This window comes from Echinops telfairi, unplaced genomic scaffold (genome assembly GCF_000313985.2).
Source record: "Echinops telfairi isolate 266 unplaced genomic scaffold, ASM31398v2 ScPeMD7_7405;HRSCAF=8443, whole genome shotgun sequence".
In the NCBI taxonomy this organism is placed as follows: Eukaryota; Metazoa; Chordata; class Mammalia; order Afrosoricida; family Tenrecidae; genus Echinops; species Echinops telfairi.
Genome location: NW_022111305.1, coordinates 5,296,426 through 5,307,462, shown reverse-complemented (window position 1 = coordinate 5,307,462; position 11,037 = coordinate 5,296,426). Strand labels below are relative to the sequence as shown.

General features: G+C 39.5%; 1 long non-coding RNA gene and 1 pseudogene across 1 annotated transcript in view; one reads left to right on the top strand and one right to left on the bottom strand.

Moving 5' to 3' along the window:
- LOC123522413 overlaps positions 1 to 11,037 on the bottom strand; it is a 46,013-nt gene that overhangs the window by 26,380 nt on the left and 8,596 nt on the right. The window contains exon 2 of the long non-coding RNA XR_006680680.1: positions 7,423 to 7,484. This is a non-coding gene — a long non-coding RNA (uncharacterized LOC123522413). The remainder of the gene's footprint in view (positions 1 to 7,422; positions 7,485 to 11,037) is intronic.
- Positions 4,440 to 5,004, top strand: LOC101656508 (annotated as a pseudogene).

Genomic DNA, 11,037 nt, shown 5'->3' with positions numbered 1-11,037 from the left:
TAAACACCACCAGGGCTTTCCATGGTCCTAACTGTGTAAGTATGGAGGTGATATCAAGACAACACACGTCTCATTTGCGTCAGTAAGGACCACACAGTAGGAGAGAGTTGGCAGTACATAGATGCTAGGAGCAGGGACTCGGAGCATTCACCATCTGTGTGGCCTCCAAGAAGTTAGTGAATCTCGTCTATAAGATAGGGACTATCACAAGCCCTGGTGGCAAAGTGGTTATGCATTGGGCTGTAATCCACAAGGTCAGCAATTCAAAACCATCAGTCACTCTGGGGGAGAAAGATTGGGCTTTCTACTCAAGTAAATAGTTACAGCCTCAGAAACTTGCAAGGGCAGTTCTACCCTATCCTGTAGGGTCACTGGGAGCCAACATTGACTTTATGGCAATAAAGTTTTTATTGATTTATTATTTTCAGTTGAGTGGTTACACAAGGTCGGCATTCGAAACCACCCCAGCTCCACGTCAGCTTTCCTCTCCGGTAAACGCTTGCTGACTTGTAAACCCTAAACACTTGCTGTCTTGGAAACCCTCAGGGGTGTTTCTGCGTCAGCATTGACTCAACAGCCGCGGGTTGTTTTGGTTTTTCTATTTGGTAAAAATACTGTGAACTAAAAAATAGAGGCGCTGATACTAAGGACTTAATAGAAAGTAAATGTCTAGAAAAGAATGAAGGCAACATACATACGAACATGCCTGATGCAACCGATGTATGGACTGTAACAAGTATTGCAAGAGTCACCAATAAAATGATCTTTTAATTTTAAAAAAAGTTGGAAACTATTCCACTTTTGTTATGGGACTTAAATGAGTTAATACTTATAAATCATCTAGAAAAATGTTAATTTTTATGAATGTTTAACATATAGATTAAAACCAAGCCCACTATTATCAGGTCAATTCCGACTTACAGAAATTTTATAGTGACCCTATGGGACAAAGTAGGTACCAGGGCTCCTTATGTAATACAAAGTGATTTTTATAAAGTCATACTTCTACAGTGGTTATGTAACAATAATAAGGAATGAACTACTGTAGAATCTCTTGCCCATCTAATTGCCACGGTTGTGATTGTTTTGTTTTGGCATTGGCATTAATTTTTATTGTTCCCAGGTGTATGATAAACTATGTTAAACACAATTAATCATAAGAAAACTCTGAACAATTACTAGCCTAGCTTCTATCCACTGATTTTTAACTAGGTTCTTAGCTTATAACAGAAATATTTGGTGTATGTTGCTAGAACTTGAGGCTCCTTCGAAACATCACTTGAACTTGAGACAAGTGGATCCTGTCACTTTGTATTGCTTATGGTTTGATGTCCCATCCGGGCCTGCTCCGCTAAGCTCTGGAGCTACTGATTGTTAGTGGCCCACCCTGCTGCTTGCTGCCTGTGGGGAGACTGCTTGCCTTGCCAAAAAGAGGACTCTGCTGTCTGCTTCCATGACCTTAAACTTGGCAGCCCGTGAGTTGAAGGATTTCCAGTATATTAACTATTCCACGGGAGTGAGTTGAACTGGACCCTCTGTATAGCTGCGTGGACTAACTAGCTTTTATATTCCTTCTCACTGTATAAACCCACATATATATATATAAAATCACAAGTATCCTGGTTTTGTTTCTCTGGAGAACCCTGCCTAACACAGAGAGTTAAAAATCCACAAGAACAGTTCTAACTATCCTATAGGGTCATTATGAGGTGGAATCAACTCATCGACAAGTGAGTTTGGTTGGGAGTTTTGGATCTTAACTTCACACCCAAAATTGCATTAAAATGGACATGCTTAATAAAGAATAGCTTTAATACATTTTAATACATTAAAAATTTTTTCATTATCATTATTTTCTACTTTCCATCAAGAATTAGTGACACTATCTTTGGCTTAGAGACTATCTTTCTCTGGAAGCCATTGACCTTATGACCAGTTGTGGGTTAAATCAGTTTCCCCAAAATATGTATTGAGCTGACAGGGCTATAATTCCCAGTGTTCTGGCAGTTACGTAATGATGCAATCATCCCCTGTGATCTGATCAGATCAGCCAATCGGTTGTAAGGAGTTTAGGGTGGGATGGAACATTTGTACTTGTCCAATGTAAAGGGACTTTTCCTGGCATGCGACCTGCAGTAACTTTTACTTTACAAAAGATAAAAGGAGAGACGTGAGTAGACGTGAAGGGCCTACTGTCACCAAGAAAGAAAAGTCCGAGTCAGGCCCAAAGTGCATCCTCTCCAATGTTTCCCCAAATATGCAGCACCCCCCCCTGGGTATGCTGGATGATTCAGTAGGGATACAAAAACTGATACTTACATTTTATGAAAAAATCAAAATATTAAAGGCAAATACCTGTAGTATGGGCTATTGCAGAAAAGTTATTGCCAGGGAGACTCAGTAATTTTTCACCCCGAGAAGTGGGCAGAAGGCCAAATAAATTTGGGAACCTATGCTTTAGACTCAGGGTTCCTCTACTAGGCAAGATTGATAACAAAGATTTTTTTCCCAAAGCTAACACAGTATTCTGCCTTCCCGGAGAGCTGGTACTCCAAATTCAGACTTCCAGTCCCCTAAGCTATGAGAATTGCAACCTTCTATATGGATTACAGCTTAATGCCAAGAAAGCAAAAAACATCCTCAAAACTGGAAAAAGAGCCAACAGCATGATAAACAGAGCAAAGATGGAAGTCAGGGATTTCATCTTGCTTACATCCACAATGAATGCTCATGGAAACAAAGCTGCAGCACAGACCTCTTTAAAGGGTCGACCAGCAAAGGCATTACTTTAAGGACTATGGTGCATCTACCTGTAGCCAGGGGATTTTCAATTGTGTCATGTGCACATGGAAGTTGGACCTTTAATATGGAAGATTGAAAAGGAGTCGAGACATTTGAATTATGGTGCTGACAAACAATATTGAAAGTACCATTGGCTGCCAGAACAAACAGAGCTGTCTTAGAAGGAGTACTGCTCCCACTACCATGACTCGAATTCGACCTTGCAAGTCTGGCTAGACCAGAGGATGTACACTGGTACAGATAGGAACTGAAAATCCAGGGAATCCAGGGCGGATGAGCCCTACAGAACCAGTGATGTGAGTGGTGAAACAGGGAGGGTAAAGGGAGAATGGGTAGGAAAGAGGGAACCGATTACAAGGAACTATATGTGACCTTCTTCCTGGGGGAGACGTCGGACAGGGCAAGATATGACAAAATACCCATTTATAAACTATCAAGGGCACATGTGGGAGGGGAGAGCGGGGAGGGAGGGGAAAAATGAGGACCTAATGTCGGGGGTTTAAGTGGAGAGAAAATGTTTTGAGAATGATGTACAAATGCGCTTTACACAATTGATGTGTGTATGGATTGCGCTAACAGTTGTATGAGCCCCTAATAAAATGTTTGGAAAAAAAAAAAGGATTACTGCTAGAATACTCCTGAGAGGTAAGGATGGAGAGCCTTTGTCTCACCTACTTTGGATATGTTATCAGGGAAGACCAGACTCCGGGAAAGATCCTCATGCTTGATAAAGTAGGGGCGGAGGAAAGCAATGCTGACTCATAGTGACCCTACAGGGCAGAGTAGAACTGCCTCATGACTTTCCAAACCTCTGTTTTCAAAATAGAAATCCTTGTCTTTCTCCTTTGGGGCTGCTCATGGTTTTGAACCGCTGATCTTGTCGATTGCAGTCCAACACATATCCACTATGTCACCAGGGGTCCCTTGATAAAGTAGAGGGGGCAGTAAAAAAGAGGAAGAAGTGTTCTAATGGCAGTGCCCAGGCATTGTAGGGCTGTCTGTTGCTAAACTAGCCTATTATCCAGTGCTGCTACCACAGAAATACCACACACATTTAGTCCCTTACAGTGTGTTGTTGTTAGGTTTAGTTGGTTTAGCTGTTAGGTTTAGTTGGTTTAGCTGTTAGGTTTAGTTGCAGTCTAGATGGTTTCCGCTCACAGTGATGGGTGCACAACACAACAGAAGGCTGCCCTGTCTGGTGCCATCCTCATTTTGCTGTTTGACTTGAGCCCATTGTTGCAGCGTCATTCCAGCTTGTGGAGAGTCTCTATTTTCGCTGAGAGCCCCTTAACAGGATGGAAGGACGCTGCGGCTGCAACAATGGACAACAATGGACAGCAACTAGGACAAACCCATGGTGTATAGTTTAAGTACAGACAGCCCCACAACTCCCAAAGCATGACCATCTCATCCTTTAAACCGGAACATACCATGTATTGTAAACCGACCCTGATTTTAGGAAAAGCTGCAAATAAATAACCTGGTCTTTTTTTAGACCGAATTAATCTAATACCTTCAGAACACTGGATAGTTATAAATAAGCTCACTAAATGTTACAGCAATCACTGGCACTGCATGCTTGGAATTAGGCATCATAAAAATTATGTCATGTGCTCGCTGCCGTATCTACTGCGAGAATGAAGACCATTCTCAGCAACCAGACTGTCCGCATTCCAGAGAATGTGGACATTTCCCTGAAGGGGCACACAATAGGTCATCGTGAAGGGCCCCAGAGGAACCCTGCGGAGGGACTTCAATCACATCTACGTAGAACTCAGCCTCCTCGGGAAGAAGAAGAGGCTTCGAGTTGACAAATGGTGGGGAAATAGGAACTGGTTAGCGTCTGTAGTCACTTACAGAACATGATCACGGGTGTGACACTGGCTTCCGATAGGAGACGAGGTCTGTGTGTGCCCACTTCCCAGCAACGTGCTTATTCAGGAGAATGGGTCTCTTGTGGAAATCCGTAACTTCTTGGGTGAAAAATACATCCGGAGGGTTCGCATGAGGACAGGTGTTGCCTGTTCCCTTTCTCAAGCCCAGAAAGATGAGTTAATTCTCCAAGGAAACGCCATTGAGCTTGTATCAAATTCAGCTGCTTTAATCCAGCAAGCCACAACAGTTAAAAACAAGGATATCTGGAAGTTTGAGGATGGTATCTATGTTTATGATAAAGGAACGATTCAGCAGGCTGATGAGTAAGCTCTAAGAGGTGTCCAGCTACAGTCTAGTTGTTCCTTTAGACTTTCTGTGATGCTTTGATCAAATCCAATAAAGTTTATGTAATGAAAAAAAATTGTCATGTAAACTAACAGTTTGATGCAAATAGCGTTCATTAATAAACAAATTCAAAATAGTAAAGTTGCCTCTTAAAGTGTTACCATAACATATTCTAAACATAGTAACATGAAATACATAAATGCATTTTCTTCTGCAATTTCTTTCATGTAGAATCAAGGATTGAAAATACAGGTTTACCGATTCAAACTGTATCCATTAGATTATATTCTGCTCCTAGAGATCATATCCCTAGTACATCTCTGAGATTGCTCATTTTGGTTTCACTAAAGAGAAAGAACTTGAAACACTAACAAAACATTATGAAAATGTATAGAACTTTTGTTTGCTTTCTTCATAATCCTTTGCAAATTTTCATGCACACATAATTTGAAAGCATTTCAAAGGTCATATTTTCAAAATGGTCTGCATTTTTAACTTTGTTTTCCTAGAAACAACAATTTTCTCTCCCAACTTTTATTTCATCACTTTATGTACATTTAATGCAATTACATAATTACAATAAAAACTGGTATAAACTGGTTGGGAAACAAGCACTTTTGGCAAATGCTCAACTCTGACTGGCAGGAGTAGAAATATGAGGGTGCACTGGAAAGAAGCCGACTAGTTCTAGTAAAGTCTCTGCAGCCTTGGGTCATTACGGGGCTTTTTTTGGTTGTTTTTTTTTTTTGGGGGGGGGTGTCATTATGTTTTGCAGAGGAAGTAGGGAACTTTGATTAATTTAGTGAGTCTAAGAAAACATCTGTTTAACTATTTACTTATTTAACTTCATTAGCTACTAGAAAAGGTAATTGCAAATAAAATACTAATATCTTAATATTATTGTCATGTTATTAAACACAGAAAAAGTTACAGTAATTATGTTCATTCTTTCATGCACCACATAATATTTTGATCAAAATTGTATCTGAAATATCTTAGCTTAAAAAGTGAGACTTAGGCTTGGTGCAGCAATGTTAGCCCTTGTCCCTAGTTAAAATGTTAGACTGACTAATGTATTTTCTGAATTTTGTCTTTGATATGCCCCCTTTCCAAAACACATTGTTTTTAATGCCCCCCCTCCCCGCCCCGCCCCCCCCCCTTTTCTTCTCTTATTATCTCTAGGAACTTCTGCCATCCAGATTTCCACCCTCCTGTTGTCCCTCAAAGCTCTCCAACATCAAAATCACCACATATTTTCTGACTAACTGCTGTTTCTGCCAAGTTAAAGTAATTTTTAAGGTAAATCAACATAAACACTGTAATGTGGTTAGTAACATGAATATGAATACTGAGTTATTAGGCTATCCTATCAAGGAAGTATATGAATTTTAATAGGAATATTTTGAAGATAGTGCTTCACAAGAAAGGAAAGAAATGTGCTTAATAATTTTGCAAGAATTTTAATAGGCATTATGGAAGAGTTAAGAATTGGGAAAAGATTTTCAGTGATTCTACTTTTTATCCCTCTCTAAATCTTAACACTATGAAATCATTCTTCATTCTAGTTATTAGGCTTGCCTTAATTCTTTGCACTAAAGACATACACAAAAGTATTTATACCAATAAAATGAAGCCTTTGCAAGTGTATCTAAAACTAAAAATACTTTTATTTTTACCCAGAAAGCATATGTGCATGTACTCATACATATACATATATGTATATTTTTGGCATATTTATTACAATACAAGGAGGCCTGGGGGTGTAGTGCTTACATAGTTGGATTCGATCCACAAGGTCATCAGTTCTAAACCACCAGCCACTACTTGGGAGAAAGACAAGGGGTGAGGGCCAGTGTAGATTTTCTGCTCCCATAAAGAATTACAGTCTCGGAATCTCACAGGGCCAGTTCTCCCTTCTTATAGAGTTGCTATGAGTAAACACTGACTTGATGAAAGTGATTTTTTTGGGTCAAATGAATGTATAATTGTCAGATGGAAAATGAGCTTGTGATATAAAATTTGTCGAAGAACACCTATCTGATTTTACGACCAGCCAAAAAGGTTACCCTTACAAAATAGCTAGAGGGACGCCCTTAACAGGCACCGAGAAAACCCTAACCTTGAAGCCCCTGACACTCTGTTTTCCTCAAAGTCAAAGATGCAAAAATGAAGGCTACCAAAGGCTTTCTACTCCAATCATTTCTCGGAAACTTTTCTTCTTCCACCCCCCTCTTCAAATTCTACAAGCCACAAGTAGGAGCCTCCAGTTTCCGGCCATGAGAGTTTATAGGACGTTATCAGTAATACCTTTATTACTAAGTAAAATCTGTTATTAAGAAGCTAAAACCGAGGTTAATAGAACATTATACATATCCCATCTATTTACACAAAGATTCTCACCAGTTCTGCAGTTTTCGGTCTGCTGTCGTTGGTTTTCAAGTTGTGTGAGCTGCACTGTTCATCTAAGGGGGAAAATGATTCAACAACTTTTGACTAGAGCAATCTCATGTTTCACAAGTTTATCGTTTTTACCTCTTTAGATTATTCTGAAAAGTTCTTTTCAATTCCACAATTTTTTTAGAACTACTTTCAACTCCTTACATTTCCAAACATGGTTTATTTTTTAAATGTTTTCAATTTTTTTCATTTGTCCTTTTGCATTAGAAACTTATTTAGTAAGTCTGTTAAAAATATATACATATTTACACAGAATTTCTGGATCGAAATGAGATCATCTTCTAGCTTTCAATGCAAGTCCTTAATCATCCTAGCTCATTCAGTGGAGATAGTTTTGTGGCATGTCTTTGGTTCAAAGAATTAAGCATTAACCCTAAGGACTGGCTGCCAACCAAACTGTACCTCCGAACTCTTTCTGCAGCTTTGAAGCCTGAGATAAAACGTACACGCTTCCTTCAATGTTAACCACTAAAAGGAATTATAGAATTGATATTTTCTAAAGACTCTTTCAAAACATATTGGCAATGTGGTTGATGCCCTACTCAGGAATGTTTTCGAAGCCAGATTTGCAAAGATGGCTAAATATATGTACTGTTCATTTTAGAAAACTATTAAGGAGTTTGAGTTGTACAAATGCTAGGTTTCTAAAGATACTGAATTAAGGGCTCTACCAACACAAGGAGGCATAGTTAGAAGAGGTCCATGGATCCAGATACCTGCATCATACCGAGACCATCCATTTCTGACAGTGTCTCATTGAGCAAACAGAGTGGCCCTTGGAAAATCAGAGTAAAACAGCCAACAGAACAACACAGTATACGATTAAGCTAATTAAGTATTGTCATTGTTCTGTAGCTAGGATCAGTAGGAATAATGAACATCTAAGCGAGGCTCTTTAAGATGCATGTTGTTATTTGTTTGCTTTTTTCTGCTTTCAGGCATACATACACCTAAACTGGATTTAATCTAAGAAGATTTAGTATAAATAACATAAAAATGTTTGCTGTTCTTGCCCTCTTGTTTGTCCTAATTTGTTGTCTATTTGGCAAAGGCAAGGGCTCGGACGGAGCGAAAAATGAATAAAATACATAGAATCTTTGAGTTGTGAAGGATTTTTGTTTTGTCTTTTTAAAGATGGCTTCCTTTGTAGACCTTACAGTCCAACAGGGGGAGATGAAAAGGAAACAATAAACACACTACAAAAGTAAATGCAATTGAAGATAGTAGATAATAAGTCCCCCTCCTGCCCCCCACCACCAAAGGCACAACAAAGATGAACGAGAAGAGATTTATACTTTTAAGTGCATTCTACCAAGAAGGGGGAAAGCCCTGGTGTGTGGTGGAAGTTAGAGACAAGTCCTAGGAAAAGAGTCTTACGAGATTTTTTTTATAAAGCCTGGCCCTGAGATGAATGAGGGAGCTAAGCAGTCCCTAAGCAGGACCTGAAGGGACAAGTAAGCTGCATGAAGAAGTGGCCCAAATGCCCACAGTCTCCACTCCTGTCACATTACCTCCTTTCTCCCAGTCTGCACCTATGGCCTCCTGGGGAGTTCCTTACCATACTTTAACTGGAAGAACCCCCATATTGGATCCCTGAAATGTGGAATAAGGGCTATCATGGTAGGAATCACCACCCCTGCATCTTTCAAGTCTTTGATGGTGGCACTGATCGCTGCAATCCCTTTTCTGGTTTACGTTTCTCTGGGGATAGAAGCTGAGCCCTGGTGGTCTAGTAGGTTAATCCTTGGTCCCTTGATGACAAGGTCAGTGGTTCAAACCCATCGAGTGGCTCTGCAGGGAAAAGACCTGGAGATTTGCCTCTCTAAAGATTAAAAACCAATTAGTTTGCTCCTATAAAGATCGCAAACCTTCTAGAGTTTACAAAGCTGCAAACCTTTTCAAACAACTACAGCATACATCTTTCTCCTGAGGAGTGGCTGAGGGGTTCAGGATGGCTGGTGGATTCAGGAGCCACCAGGGGCTGGAGCAGCTGATGGATGCCAACCACTTAGCGTTTTCGGTTAGCAGCTGAACACGTTTAATTATTGTGCCACCAGGACTCTTCTATAAAGACAACCTGAGAGCCAGTCTCCTCTATCATATGGTGTTACTGTATGTAAGTCGACATCAGCCCAACCCCTCACAGCCACAGCATCCTGGGTAAATGCTGGCAGCTCCCTTAACCTCGGGTCTCTGCAGCAGCAATACTGAGATGACACAAGCAGAGCAGTGAACACCACTTCTGTATATTTAGTCTTTAAAAAATAATAAAACATAGAATTACATAAAAAAGAACCCCTTTACCCAGCACCTTCTCACTGCAAGGCACTGGGTTGGGCGTTTTAACATATAATACTTACACGCATGTCCATTCTATGGTTATTTCTACTTGAAAACAAGCTCTCTGTGTTATGTGCTTCTGTCTAGTAATCAATAATTATTTGTTGAGTGAATAAATGCATGAATGAACCCATTATTAAATCTTTTAATTTAGCCAGTAAAAGGAAGAAAGAGGGAAAAAAAACCCAGAAAGCAAACAAACTTGTTCTCTCATGCTCTCGACAGAGGTTCCCAAACTTATTTGGCCTACTACCCCTTTTTCGGAAAAAAAAAAAAAGTCACTCGGCATGCCCTGGCAACTGAAAACTTTACAGTGGAGCCCACCACCCAGGATTGCATAGCTCACTGTTTTTGCAGCCCCCCGGGATTGTTCCAGCGCCACTGCAGGAGCAGTGTCACCCGCTTTGGGAAACACTTGGAAGAAGGACAACTGCTAAATTCTATTTGGAAGACATTGACCAATTTATAGGAGATTTAAAAATCACTCGTTCTTCATGCCCATACACCTTAGTTGGGAGAAGAAACTTTGGAATAAAATAAAATGAGTCTCTCAATCCATTTGTTCTAGTTGCATGACTAGATTCACCTGTTTTATCTTGTTTCATGAACACATTGCATTCTTAAGTCTGTAACCTACTTATTTGTATGTTATGTGTGTGTAAGGTGTTTGGACTTGATTCTACAGAGAAATCTTCAGGCACTTGTTAATAAAATAAATACTTTCATGGTGAAAAAATTTGAACTGCTTCTTCAATTATGCTTTACTTAGAAATCTGTTTAGAAAATCTGACTCAATATGTGTGATTATACAATTTGGTACCTTTCTAACCATACAAAGATAACAGATATTGGCAAATAATTTTGCAATACTGTGTTTTAATTTTATGTTATAGTTAATACTAAAAAGAATAGCTACTATTCAACTTGACAACACACAATATTTATTGAATCCTTATATTCTACTCATGATACTCAACCCATGCGCGCGCGCGCACACACACACACACACACTCAAGGGGGCTCTTCAAAAAGTTCATGTAAAATGGAATTAACAGATAATGGTATTTTTCTACCAACAGTCCGTGTGTGTAAGAGAAGTGGGGGACTAAAAAAGTATATGGGAAAAAATGGAATGAATAGATAATGGGGTTTTCCACGAAATTCTAAAGTCCACTCATATAGCTAATCTTATTTAATTATAAAACAGCCTTATAAAAT